Below are 16010 nucleotides of genomic sequence, written 5' to 3' on the forward strand. Positions count from 1 at the left end.
GGGGCTGGGCTGGATGCTATAATGTGTTACGCGCTATGTTAAGTGAATGGCGCGTAACACGTTATAGCATTCAGCCCCTCAATTATTATTATAAATAATACAATTCTTTGAAGAAATTTCATTATTATCTATACAATTTAAATTAAATTTTTTCAAAGAAATAAATTATTTAAAATTTTTTTTATAAAATTCTTCGAAAGAATTCAATTATTTTCAATAGGGTTAAGTGCGGATAGATGCCCCCTTTTTCTCAGATCTCCAATATGAAAGAAACTATATTTATGGATTATTAGTTTTTTTATATACCTATTGGCCATAACAATTTTACTATAAAGTCCCAGCTCGCTGGCACCCCGGGGTTATTAGTTATAATAATGTAAAAATTTCAGATTGCTGAAAATGCCCAAAAATTTTCAAACTGCTGGACAAAATTCCTTATTACAAGAATCAAGGATATTTAACACGTATAAGAAAATATTTGCAATTATTTTCTTGTTTCAAATTAATCAGAGAAACGTATTAGATCGGCGTTTTCCATTTTTTATAATAATTATTGTAATAAATAATAATAACTTACCGCAGGGGGCGTCTTACCCACCCAGGTGGGATATATGGCCAAATGCAGACCTTTTGTATTTTCGTTCTGATTAATTAATTATTTATTGTAGGTATTTGGTCCTTACATATATGTTAATGATAAATAGTAATAGTGTGTAAAAATCGAATAGTCAACTAAAAATATTAATATTTGTTGAATTTAGATGTAATTTTCGAATTGGGAGGCATCTATCCGCACTCTACCCTACAATTTCAATTAAATTTCCCAAAAGAATTCAATTATTTTTAAAAATTTGACAAAATCCTTCGCAAAAATTCAAATTATTTTGAAAAATTTTATTAAATGCTTTGTGAGAATTGAAAAATTTTCAATACAATAAATTTCAATTAAATTCCTCCAAAAAATTCAATTCTTTTCGAAAATTTTAATAAAATTCTTAGCAATATTTCACAATTATTTTCATAATTTATTAAATTTTCCACAGGAATTTAATTATTTTAAAGAATTTTTTTTAAAATTCTTCGCAAAAATTCAATTATTTTGAAAAATTTTGATCAAATTCTTTAGGAGAATTGAAATATTATATTTTCAGTATCTAAAATTTAATTATAATCCTTGAGAGAACTGAATTATTTTCAAAAATTTTAATCAACTTTTTCGAAACAATGCAATTATTTCCAAAGATTTAATAAAATTCTTCGCAAGAATCCAACTATTTTTAGAAATAATAAAATTCTTTGGAGAAATTCAATTATTTTCAATACAATTGTAATAAAATTTTTTAGAAGTTTTCAATTACTTTTAGTTTTAATTATATTCTTTGAAAGATTTAATTTTTTCAAAAGTTTCAAATAAAACTTTTTGAAGCAATTGAATTCATTTCAAAAATTTTAGTGAATTTCTAGGCAAGAATTAAATTATTTCAGATTCGATAGGTATTATAAAAGTTGAAAAAGATTTTATTTTTTAAACAAAAATGTCTTCAAAAAAATCGACTAATTAACGCAAAATTTTGGAAAATAATATAATTTCTTAAGTTCTCTATCGAAAATATTTCTACAATTCTTATTCTCTGGGTGAGTAAATAATAAATCTGAAGCAATAATTTATCGAAACAAAATTATGAAACAAGAAAGTAAACAAAAACAACTAAAATCAGACTGCGAACAGACATCAGAATTACAAGGAATTATTAATATAGATTTATCATTATTATTAATATCTATTTTTCAGTATTAATCGCGATTTTATTATTTAATTTCCCCTCTAGAAAAAAATTAATTTATTATTTAATTATCAGGGTTGACGCACGCTTTTGCTTATTTAAAATTCCCTGACTTTTCCAGGTTTTCCAGGTTAAAAAACTGAAAATTATTCGAAAACAACAATAACTTCATTTTTAAATCAATATTTAATAATTATTTTTTTATAGAAATTAAGATTTAAAAATTTGAAATTCAAAAACATATATAAGAATATTATTATAAAACATGAAGATATCGATCATGTTTTATAATAATTTCAGAAAATTTAAAAAAAGAAATTAAATTCTTTACAAAAATTTTAATAAAATCCTTCGCAAGAATTCAATTATTTTTACAAGTAATTCAATTTTTCACACCTATTCAATTATATTTCAAAAAATGTAATAAAATTCGTTGTAAGAATTCAATCATTTTTCATAGGATTTCAATTATTTTTGATACAATTTAAAATAAATTCTTCGAAAATTGTAATTATTTTCAAAAATTTTTTTCAAGAATTTAATTACATTTCATAAATAATGAAATTCTTCGCTGTAATTCAAATATTGTCAAAATCTATACTATTTTAATAAAATTTCTCAAAAGAATTCAATTATTTAAGAAAATGAAATAAATTAGTTTGCAAGAATTAATAATTATTTTCTTAAATAATAAAATTCTTTACAGGATTTCGTAATTATTTAAAATAAATGTAATACAAATTCTTTGCAAGAATTCAATTATTTTCACAAAAAATAAAATTCTTTACAGGATTTCAATTATTTTTAATACAATTCTACAGAAATTTCTCGAAAAATATTAATTAAAAAATTTTATTAAAATTCTTTGAAAGAAATAAATAAACAATTATCAATTATTATTAACAATTTTTGCAACAGTTCGTAGAATATTTTCAAATCTATTTGTTTACAACTCAATTTTACGAAATTTTGATTATTCAGAAATTATTCAATTAAATAGTTAGAAAAAAAAAACTTGAAATAATTTCAAAAAAAAATTCAATAATTAAACTTTTTCAAAATTTTATTATTATCTAAAATTTTAACTGAAATTCATTTTTAAATTAAATCATTTTCAAGAATAATTACCTATATTTAATTTTACGAACTTTCGATTATTCTGAAATTCTTCAATTAAATATATGTTAGAAATTAAAAAACTTCAAATTTTAATTAAAAAAAATTCCATTAAACTTATTAAAAAAAAAATAGTTCTATAGAATTCTTAATTAAAAGTATGAAAAGTTCAAATTTTCAAAGATTTTCATTTGAAATTCACTTTTAAATCAATATTTATTAGAAAATTTTCTATACGATAATTCAATTATTTAACTATATAAAAATAAATATTTTATTAAACAATTGAATGTTTCTTAAAATTGAATTTTTATAAAGAATTTTATCAACATATTTTTAAATAATTGAGTTCTCATGACAAATTTTAATAAAATTTTTAAGAATAATTGCAATTTTCGAGAAATTTGATGAAAATTTTATTAAAAATAATTGAAATTCAGCCAAGAATTTGATTAAAAGTTTTAAAAATAATTGGATTTCGGAGAAAAATTTCATTATTTATAAAGATATAGTTGAAATTTTGATGAAAATTTTTGTTAATTTTTAAACATAATGGAATTTCTGTGACAAATTTTATTAAAATGATTTTTAAATTTAATTAAAATTTTTGAAAATAATTTTATTCTTTAAAGAAATATAATTAAAAATGTATTGAAAATAATACTTAAATGCTAATAAATAAATTGTAGCAAAGGTTATTAAAATAATTAAATTTCGTTGATAAATTTTAATACAATTTTTAAGAATAATAACTTTTTTCGAGGAATTTCATTAAAATTTTATTTAAAATAATTGAAATTCAGCATAGAGTTTTATTATTTATGAAAATAATTTGTAAATAATTGGATTCCTGTGAAATTTTCATTATTTATGAAAATAATTAAATGTTTGTGTAGAATTGTATTACAATTTTTCTTAACTAATTGAATTTTCTTAGGAATTTTTATTAAAGTAGTATAGATATTAAAAATCATTGAATTGAGGAAAGTTTTTGAAAATAATAAAAATTTTGCCAAGAATTTTATTAAAATTTTTGAAAATAATTGAATTTCTGAGAACAATTTTTACTACTTTTGAAAATAATTGAATTTCTGCCATCATTTGTAATTGCTTCAAAATTCAATTTGTTTGAGAGTTTTTTTTTAACTAAAATTCTTCTATAAATCCATTATTTTTAATAAAACTAGTTAAATATATATATATATATATATATATATATAAAAATTTAACTAATTTTAGTAGAATTTTAATTTAAAAAAACTTTTTTTATAACCAAGTTTTTTTTATATTTCTAATTAAACTCCTATAAAATTGAAATTTTACAAAATTTTAAATAAAAATCTTTTGAAGTTCATCTACTTATGAAAATTGTAAACTCATCAATTCTCTTAAAATTGAATTAATTTTCAAATATTTAAGTGAAATTAGATTTGAAGAATAAACACAATAACTTTAAAAAACAACAATTTTCCAGAATTTCGATCAAAACCCCTGACATTTCCAGGTTTTCCAGGTTGCGTAGCGACCCTGAAATTATTCTTTAATATAAAACAATTTGAAAAAGAATTGTTCCCCCTCTAAATGCATAAGAAGAAAAAAAATTAACAATTATATATATCACAAGGGAAGAGACAAAACGTATTTTAGAAATTGCATTATTCTAGTGACAAAAATGACCCCCTCGAAATCTTGGCTACATTACGAGCTAAACACTCGACTATATATACGTAAGTATACATGTAAACATACAATACTTCTCAGATTTTCAGAAGGGTGCGAAGAGAGGGGGTTTTATGTGAAAGAAGGCTTTATAGAGTTAGGTGGTAGAATTGTCAATTGTGGTTGTACCGAGTAAAGGTGCGAGAGAGAGACGAGAAGAAAGCGACAGGGGTGAGAGTTCATAATAACGTTGAGCTCTCTCGTGTTCAGATGCTCTTTTGAAGAGTCCGACCCTTCGACATGCATTCAAGTGTCGCGCGTTTTGTAATACCCTTAATGCTGCTTACTGTCGTTATTATTAAGGATCCGGAACATATTGTCCAAATGACGATGGAAATCACTCTAAAACGTCAAGCCTTGCAACACCATTCGAATGTGGGAGTTTTTTTTTCTTTTTCCCTAAAAAAAATTTACACATGTACTTGTCATCTTTTCAATTATATACCTACGTTTTCCCAACATTCTAAAATATTTTTTACTTTCCTATAATAATTATGAGATTTCGAAAAATAATGATTATTAAATTTAAATTAATAAAATTATTAAATCAAACTACTTTCTGAAAAATAATAATTTTTCTCCTATAGAAAAAATAACGTAGGAATTGAAAAAAGCAAAAATTCTAACAGATTGATGATCTTGCTTTAGGTCACATAAGTCTACATACAGATACCTGCAGATAAATTATGAGGATCTTTTTTTCTTTTTTTTTGGTGTCAGCGAAACTTGATCACAGCGCAGAAACTGTCACTTCATTTATTTTCCCACAAAACTCACCTGACACAGAAACTATTCACGATAAGAGAAATAAGTAGAATTTGCGCCTTTTATGAGCTTCATTTATTTCGAATTCTAAAGTCATCGAAACTTATTATAAAAAAAAAAGATTTTGTAATATTTGTTGTATCTTTTTTCAAAAAACTAATACGAAGATGTAAAGATACGAAAATAACGAAATTCATCCTTGATTGTTTGGCAGATTCAAACTAATAGTCTTGCGTGAATTAATAAGCGAAAACCTAAATCACAAAAATTTACCCTCAAAATCGCTATATATTATATCTATCAGAGATCGTTGCAACGTCATAATTGGCGACACATTCATATCGCCTGTCATCTATCTACTTGTAACGTCGGGGTTTCCCTTCGCACCTTCAAGTTTACATATGTTCATATTTTCAACCCCCTTCGCTAATTAACTGTCACCATAAATCTTAACACTTATACTCAAAAAAGTCCTGTTATTATTTCAAAAAAGAAAAAAAAACATTTTCATCCAATTACGCGAAATTTTGTCTTGAATTAATTGCATGCAAAAAGAAATTTTAATTTACAAATTCCAAACAATATTCATAATTATTCATTTATTTAAATAAGGAAAGCGTTCTAAATTTTAGACAAGAAAAATTTTTCTTGTATAGAAAATTATACGATTTGTTGCAATTCTTTCGCGAAAGTTAAATTCATTTTTCCCACAATATTTATCTAATTGAAAATTAAATTAATTCCAATTACATATAGGTATATTTTGATTAAAGGTGATAATTTTGTTAAATATTGTTTGCAATTGTTGCAATTCATTCACGAAAGTTAAATTCATATTTCCCACAATTAATCAAGTTGAAAATTGAATTGATTCCAATTACATACATTTTGATTCAAGTTGATAATTTTGTCAAATTTTATACGCATCTAAATTATCTGAAAATTGATAACAAAAAAGAAGAAAACTGCGGTGTTTTGGTCATTTTTCTTCTTTTTTGTTATTAATTTTCAGACAATTTTTTCGACAATGAATTCTATTCATACGTGTAACATTTATTTTAAATTTAAATGAAAATTGAAATTACATATGAGATAATAATACGAGAAAGAAGATGGACAAATAATGATCGATTTCGCGGCAAAGGATTCTATCTCTCCTTATTGTATTAAGTAGCCTATGCATTAAAATTTCTTGTCTCATAACTATAATCAACAAATCCCAGTTCAGATCCGAACGAGATGCAAGCAATGTGAAACGAAAAGAAACATAAAACCATCAGGAGCACTTCATTATAATACGTGAGGTTGACTGACTTGCTGACTTGGTCACTCGGGAACTCTCTAATCGTATATATTTTGAGTTCATATTCAAAATTCAATAAGACATAATTAAATTACATCCGCTGAAGTATTTAAATCTAAAAAAACGTTTTTCTAACGCAAAAACACAAAAATGGAGAGAGAGAGAGAGAGAGAGAGAGAGAAAATTGAATCAAGTTTGAGAAAAATAAATAAAGTGATCATAATACCTTTGGCAGAATATTGATCTCGACGAACAGAAATGGCAATGGTCAAGTGGATCCAGAAATTAATTTTACGGAGGACAGTTCGACAAGTGCTGAATATTCTCAGTCGAAAAATTTGCTATCAAGTAGTCCAGTTTTTGCCCTCGGTGAAAAAGAAAATAGTAACTTTTCTTGTATTTCCAAGGACAAAATTATTTTCTTATGTAAACTTATGATCCAGAAGAAGGACATGGCGAATCTTGAAAGGTAAGTCAACATCTGAAATGAAATTTTTCTAATTAATAAAGAGTTAAAAAGAAAAGAAATTTTTTGCATAATATTATTATTAAACTGTATACCTACATTTCAACTCTACACAAATAATTTTTAATAATTTTATTTTTTCAATATGTTTGTTTAAATACAGTTAGATTCTACACTATTTAATTTGATAAAATAATAACAAAAAATTCTACACAGTTAGATTCTGTAGTAGAATAATATACTTTATAGAAAAAAATTCTAACTGTGTAGAATTTTCTGTTATTATTTTATCAAATTAAATATAGTATAGAATCTAACTAGGTATATATTCAAACAAACATATTATTAAAAAAATAAAATTATTAAAAATTATTTGTGTAGAGTTGAAATGTATACAGTTTAATAACAATATTATTATGCAAAAAATTTCTGTGTACAATACAATGTTAATTTTTGGAAATTGTACTTTTAAATTTTATTTTAGCTGTGGTCTTGGGGGTAAGAAAGCCAGGGACAAAAAATTCATTGAACATTATGTGAAATTCATTTGTTTTCTACTTAAACTAACCTTCTTATTTTACAAAATTTCTCGTGTTTACTTAATAAAATTAATTAAACACGACGAAAAAATAGTTCAAAGTGCATCGAAGAAATAAAAAACAAATAAACGGTTGCAATGGAATATATTATCTGTCGTGAAATTTAACGAGGACTTTTAGAAAAGGTACGAAAAATTGGCAGTGTAAATCGAAAACAAACTTCACAAAATATGTATTCAATTTTCCTTGTGCTAAAAACTCTTTAAAATTTATTAAAATATTTTTAAAATAAGATTTTTTGTCATATAAATAAAAGAAAACTATAAAATAATATTATAAATTATTGTTTTTCTTTGCGAACAAAAAAACCAGGAATATTTTTTTTCAGTATGTAGTAAAATAAAATAAAATTCTGAAGAGGGAACTGGATCCAGTTCCGAAACGTCAAATTGAGAAATTTTTAATTGACATGTTCTTTTGGAGATCGTTTCCGCAACATTCTAAATATCTAATAAATAAGGACGTATAATCAAAATCAACTCAAAGATCTATATATGCTTTAAAATTAATAACATATTTTGCTAAAATCGAGAGGTGGCTTTTTCACCCCACCAAGTGGTACAAAAAAGCCACTTACAGTGCTTTCGTAAAACTTTTATAACTTAGTCCTTTCATGGGATAAAAAATATTTCCGTCAAGAAATTTGAGAAAAAAAATTTTAATAAAGATTTTACAGCATCAAATGTAAAAATGTGTCTTTTTTACCCCACTCTACTCCTACAATTAATCGTATTTTATCTTGTATACAATTTACCTGTATGCAGTTCAACAAATAAAATAATGTTTTGCGGTATATAATTCTACTGTATAGAGTCTAACTGTGTACAATTTTTTGTTATTATTTTACCAAATTTAAAAGTGTTGAATGTAACTGTATATTTAAACAAACATTAAAAAAATAAAATTATTAAAAATTATTCGTGTAGAGATGAAATGTATGCAGTTCAATGATTTATTTATTAACAAGGGAAAGTATTTAAATATTTATTTTACAAAAATTATTGCAATTTGAAAGATTTAATTTGGAAATTCTGACAAAAATTACCTAGGTTTTTGAAAAATAGCATTTAAAATTTTTTGAATAATTTTATTCAAAAATTCTAAACAAATGATTCAATTATGGAAGAACTACAGTTACAATTTTTAGAAATAATAACTTTATTTACTCTCCTTTTAGAAATAATTAAATTTCAAATTGAAATTTTAATTTCTGTGGAAAAATAATTAAGAATAAGTTTTTAAATTCTTGTTTAACAAAAAGTATTGAAGTTTTGAATAATTTAATTGTATTTCTAAAAATAATTTTAAAAAATTGAAACAATTGAAAATTTTGTGAAATTTCATTGAAATAAATTTTACATTTTAATGAATTTTATTTGCTTACTTTTAAAAATTATTTTGAAATATAATCGTATTTTTGAAGAATTCTAATGGAAAATTTGGAAAATAATTGAATTTAAAAAAAAATTTAGAATTAAACTTTTTATACCAGGATTGTTCCAGTTGTTCTCGAAAGTTAGAAATATTTATCTTGGCGATTTCTACGAGTTGTTCAAATATAATTAAATTTAAAGAAAAACTGTTAGAAAAATTATATTTTTTTAAAAATGAAGAATTTTCATTAAATTTATTTTAATTAAAACAAAACAAAATTAATAAAATAAAAATATAAAAAAAAGATGATTTACAGTTACTAATATTAATTAAATAAGATTCATTAATTAAAAATTGAAAAATCTTTCATTCCAGTTTTTTGAATACACTACTACTACAACCGAATCAGTTTACAAATATTCTGGAGAAAAATCAATTTTCTCCAGAATTTCAATCAGAACTTCAGCAAATGAGGCTCCGGATCTTAAAAGGGCACTTTCACCATGTAAAGTCTATGCGGAAAGTGCCCTTTTAAGATCCGGAGCCTCAAATATGGTTCACAGCCCATTATATGGAACAGGAAGAAATTTTGAAAATAAAATTATCAAATATTGACAAATACATCAGACTCAGAAAAATGAATCCGTTGCCACACACAATTTGGAACGGTGTCGGATCTGTACACTGCTATTGTGAAGATGAAAAAGAATCGTTTATTCTGCCAACAAAAAAAAATTAGACAAATGAATATCCTACGATCGTCGAAATGAAGAGATTATTCACAATAACTGCAACTACATCAACACAAAAGTCGAATTGGTCTTAAAATATAGTCGAATTGAAGTTAAAACTTATAAGTTCAAATCAAAATTTTAAAAAAAAATTATTTTTTCTAATTTCGAAAAAAAAAAATTTTGTATATCCGAATAAAAGTTTTTTAATCCTAAAGTATATTTTCTTTCTTCAATATCTTAATTTTTATTTATAAAACTAACAATAGTCTAATAAACAAAATTCACAGTGGCAAATGAAAAGAATTTTCCAACAAAATGTGAATTCGACACTCGAAGGCGCATTATTATATTAATATAAAAATGAAAAAAAATCTGACTAATAAAATCGCCCTAAATCTGTTTTCTATTATTATTTCAATTGTGTAACTTTTTTGAAAATAATAAAAGACTCTGAAATGTCATGAGGTTATTTATATAAATCCATTTATATACATATATACCTGAAGAGCGTATATACATGCATTTTGTGCAATATGATTCTTCGCGTCTGGTATTCATCAAATTACATACAGATATTTATTTTTGTCTTCCTCACATTTGACAATTTGTAATCTAGAAATATCAAATATATGCATTTCCATTTCCGAAATTGTCGTGTTTAAATTTGACAAATTCTTCAAAGACGGGAAAAAAATATTTTGCCTTTTTTTTGAATAATGATTCAATGCAAGCCTACAGCAGGTACCCTCAAATCACGAAGCGCATCTAACTAACCGTGTAATCAGTGATTTCACCCTATTATGATGCTCTTCCTGTTAGTAACGTAACAGATTACAAGGAACCTCTCCTAAGTCCTTTATTCATAAACCCTTCTACTCTGCAATTAATTTTCCTAATTCAATAAACGACACTATTTGCAATTTTGTCGTTATCGTTATATAATATAAACTCTATATTTGTCTGTCAATTTTTCGATAACTTCTTTTTTATTACTTTTCCCGTTTTTCTATATTTAAAAAATTCAAATTCAAGAATATAAAATGAAGAAATGAAAAAGAAATCTAGAGAGAACCCATATTTTTATCTTGACAGAACGAAAAATTAGAATTTTCGATTTTTTGTTGTTACGAACAATAAGATCAAATCCAATCGCATTGCTTTGGGGGAAATAATCTCTTTAATCCTGTGGTTACTTGCCCATTAGTGGCACGATCCTCGCGATCGGGGATGGAGATTTTTTCTTGAGAAAAACCGAACAGGCGTGAAAAACAGGTAGCCAACATGGTATCCGTAAGCGGCTCTCTCCCACTAATGCTCGAAAATATGCTCTTTATGTGTCAGTGGCCACTTTATGCCCAAGTTCAACATCACTGCAAGCCCTTTTTTTAGAAGAAGAAGAAAAAAGAGGAGATCGAGAAGACTGATCGGCTCCTATTTACAACTTGTGTGTTCTCTCGCACTTGAAATGCTTTTATTTTTCCAGAAAAAAAAACTGCTAACATCTTCGTTAAAAATCACTCCACAAACTAAATTCAAACGCGGGGGGAGGAAAATAAAAAATTTCTTTTTTCTCCAAACAAGAACGAAATGTTTTGGAAAATTGAAACAGAAAATCGGAGTCAAAGACATTTTTTATTCCACACACCTTTCTCCGATCATATAGTTTTTAATCATAAAAAATATCGAAGGTCTAATTAAATTATTATTATTATTTTTCAAAAATTTTAATATAATTTTTCGCAGAAATTTAATTATTTTAAAGAATTTTAATAAAATTCTTCGCAGAAATTTAATTTGAAAAATTTTGATAAAATTATTTACTTTACTTAAATATCTATTTAACTTTAAGGGGACATTCCAGTTCAAAATTTCAAAAAAATCGATTTTTTTTTTGTTTTTATTTTCGGATTTCTTATAGTGTCAAGAATACTCTCCTAAAACATTATTGCAAAATTCGAAGTAAAACAAAAGTTATATATCCTTATTCTTCGCCATGTCAAAGATGTTTTTGTATGCGGATAAGCAATCGAATGATTTAAATGTTTTCTCATTTGCATTTTTTAAAAAAGACAAACAAAAATGTATTTGGTGTTGCTGATCACAAATTAGATATCAAATTTTCAAAATTCAAAATGGCGGATCCAATATGGCGGAAAAGAAAATTTTTTTATTTTAATTTCTTTTTCGTTTAATTTTTTTTTTCGTTTACCATATTGCATCCGCCATTTTTAATTTTGAAAAAATGATGTCATATTCGTAATCAGCGACCCCAAAAACCCCCCGTAACGATTTTCAAGCAAATCCAATGATTTTGAAAAAAATGTCCGCCATATTGGATCCGCCATTTTGAATTTTAAAAATCTGATTCTATATTCGTAGTTAGCGACCTCAAAAACCCCCGAGTAACGATTTTCAAGCAAATTCGATGATTTTTTTAAAAAAATTTCGAAACTTGTAAACAAAAACTTTAAATGCGTTTTTCTCAAAATGTCTTTTTTGATCTGGCAAGAGTGATATCTCGAGTTCTTCTAAAGCGATTTTAAAAAATCAAACGGCTTTTGATTCAGCGTCATCATGCCTATAAGTGGAACCTCAAAAACTGGAAAATTTCCAACTCACCTTTTTTTATAAGAGAAATTCTGAATAAGAACACCTTTTTTTTGCTTATTTTTGGGAAAAAGTACTCTAAAAAAAGGGGGGGGGGGAAAGAAAATTTCACTTTTTTGAGGTTCCACACATAAAGAATTATCTAACGAAGAGAATTTCACTTCGTTTTTGGTTTTATCTATTTTAGAAAGTCTGGAATCGATCTTACCACCGAAAATGGGCATTTTCGAAAATGGCGTATATCGCCGCCATTTTGAAATAAAAATGAAAAAATTTTTTTTTTACAAATTCTTAAATAAATTATTTATTACATGTAAAAGAAATTTTTTAAATAAATGTCATAGTTATTTTAATAATGTATACTAAAAAAGCCTTCTTTTTGCCTGTTTTGAACTGGAATGTCCCCTTAATAAAATTCTTCGCTGGAATTCAATTATTTTTAGTACAATTTCAAGGAAATTTTAAAAAAGAATTCAAATATATTTTAAAGTTAATAAAATTCTTCGCAAAAATTCAAATTATTAACAAATTTCATAATTAATTATTACTATTTATTGTTTTCAGAAAATTTAATAACATTCTTTGCAGGATTTTAATTATATTCAATACACTTTCAATAAAATTCCTCAACAAAATACAATTATTTTTTCAAGATTTGATAAAATTCTTTGCAAATTTTCATAATTTAAAAAATTTTTCCCAGAGTATTTAATTAATTTAAAGAATTTTAATATTATTCTTCGCAGAAATTCAATTACAGTGGAACCTCGATTATCCGAACTATAACTAGACAATAAGACAGGTGGTCGGATAATCGAAAGTTCGGATAATAGAAATTTTAATTTTTTCATAATTAAAGTAAAAAAAATATTGGAAAGTTGAACTACATATTTAATTTAATAAATTTTTTTAAAAGTATATGGGGCATTCCATTTCAAACCGTTTCACCGCCAAAAAACAATCGCAAGGAGACCGATTTTTTAATAAATTTTATTATATAAAAATTTAATTATTTATAATATATTATACACTGATTCGAAGGAGAATTTCATGAACTTTCTATTTCGTAGAGAAATTCCTGTTTGAAATGTTAAACTCTTAATATCTCAAAACACCCCCACCCCCCCGTCGATTTTTATGAAAATTATATGAAAATAAAGCTGAACTGAATAATAGTACATTGTACAACTAGTGGCGAAAGTGTGATTTTTCGAGAGTGAAGTTTGCGGTTCGAGTGTAGCGAGAGCAGCAAATCACTCGAGAAAAATCATTCTTTCACCACGAGTTGTGCACTACGTTTTCTCCAACGCCTTGCGAGGAAAGGTTTCTTCGTGAGTTTCGTATAATTTTAATTTAACGTGTGCTTATGTTTAACGGTGTTGCGCAATTTCAAACAGTGGTCGCCTTTTAAAAATGGCTGCTTGAACGTAAACATAATTTGAAAAGGATTTTTCTCCCAATTTGGATAATTATTGCGAAATAGGGAAAAATACCAGTTATCCTGAAATTTTGTTCTTTCATTTGTGCACAAGAAATTGAAAATCCAATATAATACACGACGTCAGGAAGTAAAATGAGAAAATTATATGTGCCCATTAGGTGCTGCCCTCTGGTGGCAATTTTATGTATCGCGCATTTGTTTAACTTTTTCTTATTTTACTTCCTGTCGTTGTAAATCTAAATAAATCTTTTACTTCTTGCGCACAAATGAAAGATAAAATATTCAGGATATCTTGTATTTTCTCCGATTTTCCAATAACTGTCCAAATTGGGAGAAAAATCATTTTCAAATCAAGTTTACATTTGAGCAGCCATTTTTAAAAGGCGACCACTGCGTAACACCATTAATATAATAAAAGACGAATGTTTTGAGTGGGGAAGAAGTTAGATACAAAATAAATTTCGGTCAAAGAACAAGAAAAAAGAATTGGGTCATGATTTACTTTCGCCACGCTAAAAATTACTTTCGCCACGCTCTTCAGAGCAGTTGAGAAAAGTTCTACTTTCGCCACACTTTTCTACCAAAAAAAGTACTCCTTTCAGAGCAAGTGTTGGAGAAATTAAATTATTTTGAAAAATTTAGATAAATTTCTTTATATAGGCATTCGCAATTATATCAGGGTCAAAATTATTAAAGAAATAAGTAAGAAATATTTTTAATTGAATACAATTTGGTTTAATTTAATTTTGGTATTTTTTAATCTTCAAAGCATTAAACTAAAATTTCATTAATTTTAAAATTCAAAACCTTATAAAGGAAAATTATATCAAAAAAATGTTGAAATAAAATGCAAACAAAAACAACTAAATTGAAATTGCAAACAGATTATTAAATGAATAATATTATAGTTTTTATTGAACCTGTAATATTCTTATTAAAATTTAACGAATAATAATTATTATATTAAAATAAATACCAATAAATATTAATTTATCCATATTTGAGTTAATTTAATAAATTGTTAATTAAATAAGTTGGAAATACCTGATTGGCTGATGTATTCGCACAATTTTTCGCACGCGTGCATTGATGATAACAACCACTATCTCTAACGACAATGGTGTCTTGTAACGGCCACCAACACGTTGTCCGTCCTTTGAAATCGCATGTCATCGGCTTATTCTTATTGTCAAGGTACATATTAATTTTATTTTCCAGTGCAATGACACTTAGAGACAGAAATCCGAGAATCACTATCACATCCTTCCGATTGATCGACGATATTATCTGCAAAAGGAAAAGCATAACTTATTATTATAATATATTGAAAAAATGAGTGTTCAAAATTCTGCATTTTTCTCTCTTATATGTACACTTTTCATGATCAATTTAATCTATCTTAATCACTTCTACGAAAAAGTTAATTAATTAGTTCATAATAACAGTTAACAAATAAAAATAGTTAGAAGAAAAGAAATAATTTTTTTTTACAAATAAGTTTGGAATTGTAATATTTGAAAAAAATGAAATTTGCCTTTTTTCGACACTTTAAAATGTATATATTTGTGAGTGAAAAATAATATTCAAAGTAGGAGAAAGAATTGTTTGAAGATTATACACACAAGTAAGGTTGACAATCTCGATGAGGAATTATATTGGAATCTATGAAATCTGCTTTTAATTTATTTGGATTTATGTTGAAGATATCTAGAGGGTGTTTGTACAGAGCCATTTTGGAATGCAATTAAACGCAGTATAGTGAAACTCGATACAATCCCCTTTACTCCTCTCTGCCTTTTAACTCGTGGGACTAACGTTTACATCGATAAACAAGAGACAAATTCGCGAATAATCCAAAAACAAACCTCATTTCTGTTTTCATTATTTTTAACAACGTTTAGTAAAAATTTCAATAAAAAAAAATTAAAAATAAAAAAATACAGAAAAGTTTGAAAATTATAAAACTGAAAATTTTATAGGTAATTTTTGAAGTTTGCAATAATAAAATTTTCAAAAATGGTAAATTTGTATTTTTGTTCTATATGAAACCAAAAGGGAAGCAATGGGAAACAATTCCCTTATACATAAACGTATAAATTAAG

General features: G+C 25.3%; 1 protein-coding gene across 1 annotated transcript in view; it reads right to left on the minus strand.

Annotated features, from left to right (window-relative positions):
- Nucleotides 1-15187, minus strand: part of LOC122497986 — a 26648-nt gene extending 11461 nt beyond the window's left edge. Inside the window, exons 1-2 of the mRNA XM_043605447.1 lie at nt 14953-15187; nt 6914-7168 (exon numbers count right to left, since the gene is read on the minus strand). The gene's annotated coding sequence lies outside the window, so the exon portion shown is untranslated. The remainder of the gene's footprint in view (nt 1-6913; nt 7169-14952) is intronic.
- Between the last annotated feature and the right edge of the window lie 823 nt (nt 15188-16010).

Source organism: Leptopilina heterotoma, unplaced genomic scaffold (genome assembly GCF_015476425.1).
Source record: "Leptopilina heterotoma isolate Lh14 unplaced genomic scaffold, ASM1547642v1 Lhet_14, whole genome shotgun sequence".
NCBI classification, from domain to species: domain Eukaryota; kingdom Metazoa; phylum Arthropoda; class Insecta; order Hymenoptera; family Figitidae; genus Leptopilina; species Leptopilina heterotoma.